Here is a 9,792-nt window from a genome sequence, read left to right as displayed (position 1 = left end):
CCAAACCTCACTGCAACCTATGAGGTCTCCACCATTATGTCCCCATTCTATGTCCCTAGAGAGTTTAACTCAGTGCCCGGCATATAGTTGTCCCTCAAAACACACCTGTTGACAAACTCGCTTCATATATGTGAATTCATTTAGGGCCCAACAGAAGCATGAAGTGGATATAGTTCCCATTTTACAGAAAGGGAGACTGAGGCTCAGAGAGGTTAAGTGATTGGAATAGACAGGGTCGGGATTCAACAGGGCCAGAGCTGGCTGGTTTGCAGAGCACTGTCCAGGGCAAACTGGGCTCTCCCCCTCCCCCCGTGCATTGAGTGGCAGCAAGGGCTGTGTCAACGAAGGGAGAATTGATCCTATGGCCCAGTGGCTTTGCTGAGGCCTGAGGCCAGGAGCCACAGCGTGCCAGCTGGGCAAGGAGTCCAGCTGAATCTAGAGAGGCTATTTTCATGTCTCATGTGTGCTCAGAAGCTGTAACTGTGCTGTCTGCTTCCATCATTGGTTTATCCCCCAGAACGCCCCCAACCCAAGCTAGAAGCACTGGAGGCAGTGTGGCCTGAGTCTCTGCCACAGGGTCTCCCTCCAGGCCTGACCTGGCTGTGCCTGACCTCTGGGGAGGGGCGCTGTCCACTGCCCTGTGCTGGGCAGCTCACCTGATCAGAAGGTCCTTTCTCCTGAGCTGAACTCTGCCGCCTGGTGGTTCCTCTTGAAGATCCCAGCTCCACATCCAGGGACAACACAGAACAAGCAGAATCACCCACCTGACAGCCTTCACAAGCATCAACCACGGCAACTGCGCCGGCAACAAGAGCTATTTACTGAGCGCTCACCACCTACCAGGCGCCACACAAAGGGATTCACCCGGATCATCTCATCGAGTCTCATGACAACCTGTGAGGTGGGGGCAGTTATTGTCCAACTGTGCACATGGGGAAACTGAGGCTCATTGAGGCAGAAAGATTTGCCGAAGATCATGCGACATGAGTGCTCGAGAAATAGTACACTGTCCCCCCTTTCCCCTCCCTTGGATCCTGCTGACACCTTGCTGGTGTCCCTTTCTGAATTCTCCTAAAATCCTAGAATAGCCCTTAGGCTGTCAATTCAACCAAATCTGTAGCCTCATCCACCCCTGGATTCTCTTCATGTGAAATAATGAATGTCATTATGATGCAAGCCACTTTGATTGGGGTTTTATTGATTTGGAGTCTGAGCAACATTATAGACACAAGGTTCATGATAACGCAAAGGACTGACATGACTGTTAAAAGAGATTATCAATGAAGTAGACACAGAGCCAGGAGACATAGAGACACCAGGGTAATTCTGACCTCTTGCGCCAATGCCCCCTGCTGTCTGCATTCCCTTTCACAGATCTCCAAGCACATTTTGCTCTGGACAACCCCACTCACCCTTTCCAGGTGATGCTCAGAGAGGTGAGGTCACCTGACTAAGATGACTCAGCTAGTGAGGGGCAGAGCCTGGGAGTGGACCCACTTTGGTGACAAATAGGGAGCATTTCCCTGCACCACGGTCCTCAACTGGGCCAATATTGCTGGTCCAATTAGATTGGTTCAATCTAATTGTGTGGATTACAGAATGACAATGTCAACTGAATGCACTCATCAGACAAGCCCCTGCTTCTCCCTTAAATAAGAGAAAGTGAGAGGTGGAAACTGAGGCAAGTGCTTCTGGACAATAGTCCCAAGAATGTGGTGGCTCCTACTTTAAGAGTCAGTAGGAAAATTGGAAGGGGGAGATGATGATGCCCTCCTTACCCCAACTATTAATATTACATCATTTATGGTCACTGACCACAGGCCGTGGTACAGATGAGGTGGGCTAAACTTCTACCTGAGCCCCTAGCCAGCTGTAAGCCCACCCCTTCCCTCTATTCGAGAGAGCAGGGGAACAGGCAAGGGAGACAGGGTTAATGCTGCTCCCAAGAACACCCACTCAGGCCTTCCTGGAATGGGTGTGAGCGGTTTCCCAAAAGAGGAAGTGCTTTGGCTCTCTGTGTCCTGAAAGGATTGATCTTTCCCTGTTTATGCTGAGGCTCAAAGGGCCAAGTTTAACCCAGAGAAGACTTTACACTTGGTTATTAGACAAGGGTGAGGTCAACAAGGGCTAATGGGGACTATTTCCATCCGTGCACATGGTCACTACAGCCACCAAGAAAAGGGTGTTAGCAGCCAAGGTCTGTCTGGGCCTCGGGTCTCAACACCAGGGGTGTGAACCGGGGGCATCGCTGCAGCCAGTGTTTTGCTCTGGATTCTTTCTTTCCCCCATGGACTGCAGTGAATCTGGCTCTGACATAAGCGAATCTAGACGTGTGGGAACACAGTTGGTTGAAGACAGCAAAAGAATCGCAGTGGCCTCAAGCTCTCTCCAGAAGTGGAGGATGTTTTAGGAGACTGCCTGACTAGGGCTCACACTTCCCTGTTCAAATGACTCCAAAGGCTTCCTGCAGCCCTGACTGGAGAGACAGCCTGGGCCAATGTTGTTCCAGCCCCACCTTACCCCGCTCCCCTCACTTTATCTGCTTCAGCCACATTTGCCTCCTGGTCATGCTAACCTGCCCACCCCAGGGCCTTTGCACATGCTATTCTTTTTGCCTAGAATTCTTTTCTCTTCCCACTTACCTGAGAAACTCGCATTCATCACTTGCTCAAGACAGCCTTCCCTGACCCTTTATTAGAGCTATAACTGTACATAGATGACTTAATTTTTATACTGTCTGCTCCCACTGTAGTCTAAGCTCCAGGAGGGCAGGAACCATATCTGATTCTTCTCTCTCTTGTATCCCCAACCCCTAGCACAGATCCTGTCACAGAGCAAGTAGCCAGTAAATACTGAGTGAGTGAGTGAGTGAGTGAGTGAGTGCGTGAGTGAATAAACAAGGAGTTTCAGCAGTGGTTACCATAGCTGTACAAGGCTCTGTCAATGTAAACGTTACCTAATTATCCAAATGTCCAGGGGGGTCTCCCTAGTTTGAGGGATCCCAGAGCTAAGAGATGATCCAGAAGGCACTTGGAGAGATCCAAATTAAGGCAACAAAAGAACCACATATCAGTGTCAAGTTTGAGAAACAGGGAGCAGAAAGCAGGTCTTGGGGGAGGGAAAGAAGGTGGGGAGGACAGAATGGACCCAGGTCCTTCCTCTCCCACTACCAGCTCCACCCCAACTCCCAGAAACACCCCTCATCGACATGCCTGAGTGGGACGGGTCTGCCAGTGCCCCCCAACAGATTCTCCCATCTTCCTTTAATAACTGAACCTCATATTTCGGCTTTGTCCATGGCTGCTCAGACTACATCTCCCAAGGCTAAGAAAACCTTTGCCTCAGCCCATTACTGCTGCCTTAGCTTGGGCACAGCCAGCCCACAGAGCAAGGGAAAGGGAAGGAGGGAAAATGTATGGCACCACTGATGGGGATGATGGTTATGAATGGGTGGATGTCCAGCCACCCACCCATCGCACCCGCCGATTAAAGCCTCGGGCAGGTGGGCTCAGGGGCCGAGTCCTCCTCACTGCAGGGCTCACTCTGGCCCCCACCACCAGGCCTAGTGGAGTCATCAAATAAATCCAACATTAAGAAAAGGCGGACAGGGGTGGGGGACGCAGCAGACACTTTCCTGAAATTCAATGGTAATAAAAGAGAAAAATGGACCCGCTCACTCTAGACAACCAGTGCCAGAAAAATAATTATCCCACTTTCCTCTGCGAGGATGCCGGTGGCAGAGGCACCTGCCCAGGTAATTCATCAGCCTCAGATTTATGGACTCCCCGGGAACCTAATGTACAAAGACTCCTCTCCAGCTCACTTGAAACAATGCTATTTAGATTTTGTCAAGATTATTGCTCTTCTCTGCCATCCCTGAGTGGGGAGGCAGGCACCATAATGGGTGGCACAAGTGAATATCGATTTGCGGGCACCAACCCTGAAGAAAAATCGCTACAAATGAGCCAGTTGTTGCCAACTGCCCAAGCCCTCCACAGGGCCGTGGTTTCCCCGTGAGTCACTGAGCTGCCGCTGTCACACCAGGCAGACAGAGAGGCCAGCTGTGTGATCATAGGGGAATAAGGTGTTGTATAGAAAGTACCTCAGTTTCCTCATCTGTGAAATGGGAATCACAGCACGTGCTGATGAGGGCTCTCATCTTCTTTATTGCTTAAAAAAGTTTTTAAGATGAGCATATATTTCTTTTGTATGGAGAAAACTAAGCACAAGGAAACATAGATGAAATGAGGGTGTAGTACACACCCCATGGATGTGCAGTGAGAGCTGAATTAGATGATACTCACGGCGCCCACCGCACAGGGCTGGGCAGGTGCTGAGCGCACAATGCCTGGGGCTGCCAGGCCGCTCTGATGACTGTGGTGGATGCTGGATGTGCCTGTCGCAAATCAAGGCTCTTGGCAGGGTGCTGCCTGTGACACTGGACAGGGAGGGTGACTTCTCTGATTCATCCATCAAATAAGAAAGACACTGGCTTCCAGCCTAGAGGCAGGGGCATGGACTGCAGACCTTCTCATGCCATTTCCAGTCCCTGAAACCCCTGTTTGAGTCAACGAGGGGGTGGTGACCTTTGATGTCAACCCTTCAGGAGAACAAGACATGACCGCCAGAGTCTCTTCACTTTTCCATGGTCCAAAGCCTTCACTCACCTGCTCACTCATTCATTCATTCAGGCGCCCAGAAGCACTTATTTAGCACTTTATAAGCCATACCCTGGTCCTCCGGGAGCTCTAAGCCTGGCGGGTGAGGAATACAGGAGCAGGAGAGTCTGGTGCAGTCGGAAGGGCTGGCTGCAGGGATGTGTGGATCTGGGGGAGCTCCGAGCAGGGCTTGTGTGAATCTGCCTGGGGAGGTCTGGCAAGCTTCCCAGAGTGACATTGAACTGAGGTGGGAGGGGGGGAGTTTGTTGGGATGTCATGGTGGGAAGGACACACCAGACAGAGGGAACAGCATGTGCAGAAGCTCAGAGGCTGGGAAGCATTTGGCCTGTTCAAAGAGGAACACAAGGTCTGGAATGGCTGGAGGATGGGCTGTAACTTTAAGGGGTGGAGCAGAGGTGAGAGATGAGGCTGGGGAGGCTGGTGCCTGGCAGACAGTTATGTCACCTCTCAGAGCCTCAGTTTCCTCGTCTGTAAAATAAAGGCAATAACAGTTCCATCCTCATAGAGTTAAATGAGAAGCATAGCATTGTGCGAAGCACACAGTAGGCACTCACTAGTTGGTCCCCATCACTGGTCTGACAGGTATTGAGCTCCCCCTAAGCCCCTCTCAGGTCCTCCCTCTGGCTGCCTGTCTCCCCATCCTGGGACCACCACCCCACCTTGTACTCCAGGCCTGATGTCGCCCCAAGGTTCTGAGTAGCACTAGCCCAGCTCCAGGCTCGGCCACAAGCTCAGCACCTGGCGCAGGGTGGGCACTTGTGCACGTGGATGAGCAGTCCTGTCGGGACACCGTCTTCCTCCCGCTGCCCAGAGCTGTCCATTCCTCAGCCACTGCCCTTTTCTGTGGCCAACCCCACCCCCTGCCTTCCCACACCACACCCCTCTCCCCGCCCAGGGCACCATCCCAGCCTGCAGCCCTGCTCATGGTTCCTGGGACCCACATATGGGATCTGCTGCTTCCCAAAGGCCCCTATGAAGGGCACACCCATGAGATCCACTTCCTGTGGCTCCCACCTTTCTAAACTCTCTTGTCTGACAGGACAGCCTTGTCATCTATCTGGGGCCTCCAAGGTTAACTGTACTCTGAGCTGCAATCAGCTGGTGTCTGGGCTTTGGGAAACCTGGGTCTTCTGAAGGCAGGCTGGGGGCACAGAACATGCCAAAGTGAAGCCCTCCTGATTTCCTGATTCTGCCCGGTCTTAGAATGAGGTCATTTCCAGGAAAAAGAAACTGAGAGAAAGAATTAGCAGCCAGACTGGTAAAAATAAAACATGAACATATGGCCATTCACAATAACATTATAAATAAGAAAATACTTAGGAATACATTTAACAAATGAAGGGCAAGATTGTGCACTGAACACTATGAAACATGGCTGAGATCAATTAAAGAACATCTAAATAAATGGAGAGATATTTCATGTTCATGGGCTACAAGACTCCATATTGTCAAGTTGGCAATTCTCCCCAAATTGATCTACATATTAAATGCAATCCTTATAAAAACCTCAGCAAGCTTTTTTATAGAAATTGACAAACTGACTCTAAAATTTATATGGAAATTCTAAGGACAGAGAATAGACCAAACTATTTGGAAAAAGAACGAAGTTGGAGGACTGATACTACCTGACCTTGAAACATATTATAAAGCCATAGTAATCAAGATAGTGTGGCATTGGTGCAAGATAGGCATATAGATCAAAGAAAAGAAACTGAGTACTAAAGTAAGCCATTAAATTTATGGTGAATTGTTTTTTAACTAAGGTCCAAAGACAATTCAATGTCTTGTTGAATTGTCAAGGCATGTTTAACCATTTGTTCAAACTTGTCAACTAATGATGCTGGGGCAGTTGGCTACCCACATGAACTTAAACCCTCACCTCATTTCATACACAAAAATTAACCCCAAATGGATTAAAGACTTAAATATAAGAGCTAAAACCATAAAACTCCCAGAAGAAAACAAAGGAATACATCTTTGTGATGTTGTGTTAGGTGAAGAATTTTTCGCCTTTTTGGAAGAGACCAAAAGAAGATCCATAAAAGAAAACAAAACAAAAAAAAATCAGCAAATTTACTTTATCAAAATTTTAAAAATTTGTTTCAAAGGACACCATTAAGAAAATGAAAAGACAAGCCCACAAACTGGGAGGAAATATTTGTAAATCGCATACTGATTAAGGTATTGTATCCAAAATATATCAAGAACACTTATAATTCAATAATAAGAAGACAAGCAACTCAATTTAAAAATAGGCTAAAGTGCTTCCCTGGTGGTGCAGTGGTTGAGAGTCCGCCTGCCAATGCAGGGGACACGGGTTCATGCCCCGGTCCGGGAAGATCCCACATGCCGCGGAGCGGCTGGGCCCGTGAGCCATGGACGCTGAGCCTGTGCATCCGGAGCCTGTGCTCCGCAACGGGAGAGGCCACAACAGTGAGAGGCCCGCATACCGCAAAAAAAAAAAAAAGGCTAAAAACTTGTGTAGACATTTCACCAAAGAAAATATTTGGATGGCTAATCAGCTCATAAAAGCATGCTTAATATATTCAACTAATGAGATTAATCATTAGGTAAATGCAAACTAAACCCAGCAGTGAGATACCAATTCATACCCACTTGAATGACTATACTTTTTAAAAGGACAACATCAAGTGTTGTTAAAGAAGTAGAGAAATAGAAACTCTCTTATACTGCAGGTAGGAATGTAAAATAGTATAATTACTTTTGGGAAACAGTATGACAGTTTCTTAAAAAGCTAAACATAAACTTACCATAATACCCAGCAATTCCATTCCCAGGAATCTTCCTAAAAGAAATAAAAAACCTATGTTCACAAAAAGATTCATATGCAGACATTCATAGCAGCATTATTCATGACAACCAAAATGCAGAAAAACCCAAACGTCCATCAAATTTGAGTGGATACATAAATGTGAGTATCCATCCAGTGGATACCACTCAGCAATAAAAAGGAAGAACTACTGACACATACTACACATGAATGACCTCAAATATATTATGCAAAGAAGCCAGATGCAGGATCCAAGATGTAGAAAGTAATGACAGGAATTGGATGAAGTAATTGATCATTAAAGAACTACAGTGCTGGTGAGATGTGTAAGTACGCGGGCCTCTCACTGTTGTGGCCTCTCCCGTTGCGCAGCACAGGCTCCGGATGCGCAGGCTCAGCGGCCATGGCTCACGGGCCGAGCCGCTCCGCGGCATGTGAGATCTTCCCGGACCGGGGCACGAACCCATGTCCCCTGCATCGGCAGGCAGACTCTCAACCACTGCGCCACCAGGGAAGCCTGGTACACTTTTGTTTTAATTATGCAGTTGGCTCTCTTGCGTTGATTTACATTTTATTTATAAAGCTAAACTGCTTTGGATTATGATGTGTTTACAAGGCTACACAGTTAATCTGGAAGGGAAAATGAAGAAATACAAATGACAGAAAGTGTTTTATAATAATAAAATTTTCTTGGCAAACAGCAAAAAAAAAAGAAGCCAGATGCAAAAGACTACATACAGTAAGACTCCCTTTATATGAAGAGTCCACAAAAGGCAAACTTACAGAGACAGAAATCAGACCTTGAATGCCTAGGACATTATGTGTGTTTGGAGGGGAGGGGAAGGTGGGGATTAACTGCAAGCAAACACAAGGGAACTTTTGGGGTGATAAGAATGTTCAATAACTGGATTTCAGTGATGGTTACCCAACTCTTGTTTGTGTGCGTGTGTGTGTGTGTATGTCTTCAATATTCTTTGATACATAAACTACACTAAAATGCCTTTCATTAAATAAAAGGTAACATTTTAGATACAGGGAATTTTAATTAAATAGGCATAGTTAAGACCAAAAAGATAAAGTAGACATTGCCAGCTCATCTTCAACCCTTGCCTTAACAGGCTGGTAAACGCAACTTGAAACACACAGGTGAGTCTTGCTCTGTTTTATGAAACAATAAAGGAATCTCCTCAGTACTTAAATATATTAATATAACCTGTTGTATAGATCTACCTATAAAACCAAACTCCTATAGGTTTTGAGATGGCATTCACCATCTCTGTGAAAAGTTGAACATTACTAATCAAATTCAATCGTATCTTTAGAAGGGGAAAACAGTGACAGCCCTTGCTGAACCAGAATTACTATCAAAATTCAAAAAGCTGATCATCGTTTAGCCACAGGCCAATTCTATTTAAATCAGGACTGTCCAACAGAAATACTCTATCAGCCATTCATCATCTGAATTCTGGTATATGAGATCAGTTTAGATACGGTATGCATAAAAAGGTCATAGACATTTCTGTGTTGTAATAAATAGGGCAGTAGCCACCTATTACTCATTAGTAGCTTTTTTGAGAGAAGTTACTAAGTCTACGCTTTCTGCCTCCTTAATGCCAGTGAAGATTACTTTTGTTCCAGGGATGTACTACTTAGGATTCTCCAAATACTCCCCAGTGATGTCTTCGTTCTTGATGACATCTGCGTAAGAGAATCCAGGGTCCTGAACTATCTTTCGCCCAAATAGAGCATGGAGGTTTGGTCCCGTCTTGTGCTTGCCTCCCTTTTCCACAGTAGGGCACTGGACACACTGCTGAAAAATCATCTTGCCCTTCTCCACATCACCCACTTTGAAATTGTTCTTTGTCATATGTGATACGAAAGTTCCAATACAAGTTGGATGTCCACTTTCTCCACAACTCTTGAAGTTTACTAAAAATCACTGAATCATACTCTTAAAATGGGTGGATTTTATTATAACTTATATGTCAATAAAACTATTTAAAAGAAACAACTACATGGGAATGCCCCACAGAGCTGGCTAAATGAGGAAGACAATAGGTGATGAACACAGTTCTCTGCCAGCTCCCATTTCCTTCTGAGAAAAGAAGAGGGAGCTGGAGAGTGGTCTTAGTGTTTTGGACCAGTCTTAGCAGGAACAACTCCCACAATTCTTAGAATAAAGGCCCAACTCCATCCTGGCCAGGCCCTGCCCTCTTCAACATCAGTTCCCAACACTCTCCCATGCCTTATGTCCTCCCCAAATACACTGGCCTTCTTTCAGGACTTCATATTGATGTAGTCCTTCCCACCTCAGGGCCTCTG

General features: G+C 46.7%; 1 pseudogene across 1 annotated transcript; it reads right to left on the bottom strand.

Moving 5' to 3' along the window:
- Nucleotides 1-9,022: 9,022 nt before the first annotated feature.
- Nucleotides 9,023-9,337, bottom strand: LOC309799098 (cytochrome c-like; annotated as a pseudogene). The gene has a single exon. The product of its transcript is annotated as a cytochrome c-like (transcript).
- Nucleotides 9,338-9,792: the final 455 nt, after the last annotated feature.

The sequence above is a fragment of the Mesoplodon mirus genome (genome assembly GCF_964341445.2).
Source record: "Mesoplodon mirus genome assembly, chromosome: 3".
NCBI classification, from domain to species: domain Eukaryota; kingdom Metazoa; phylum Chordata; class Mammalia; order Artiodactyla; family Ziphiidae; genus Mesoplodon; species Mesoplodon mirus.
The sequence above is the reverse complement of the archived record's forward strand: the minus strand, read 5'-3'. Positions and strand labels throughout refer to the sequence as shown.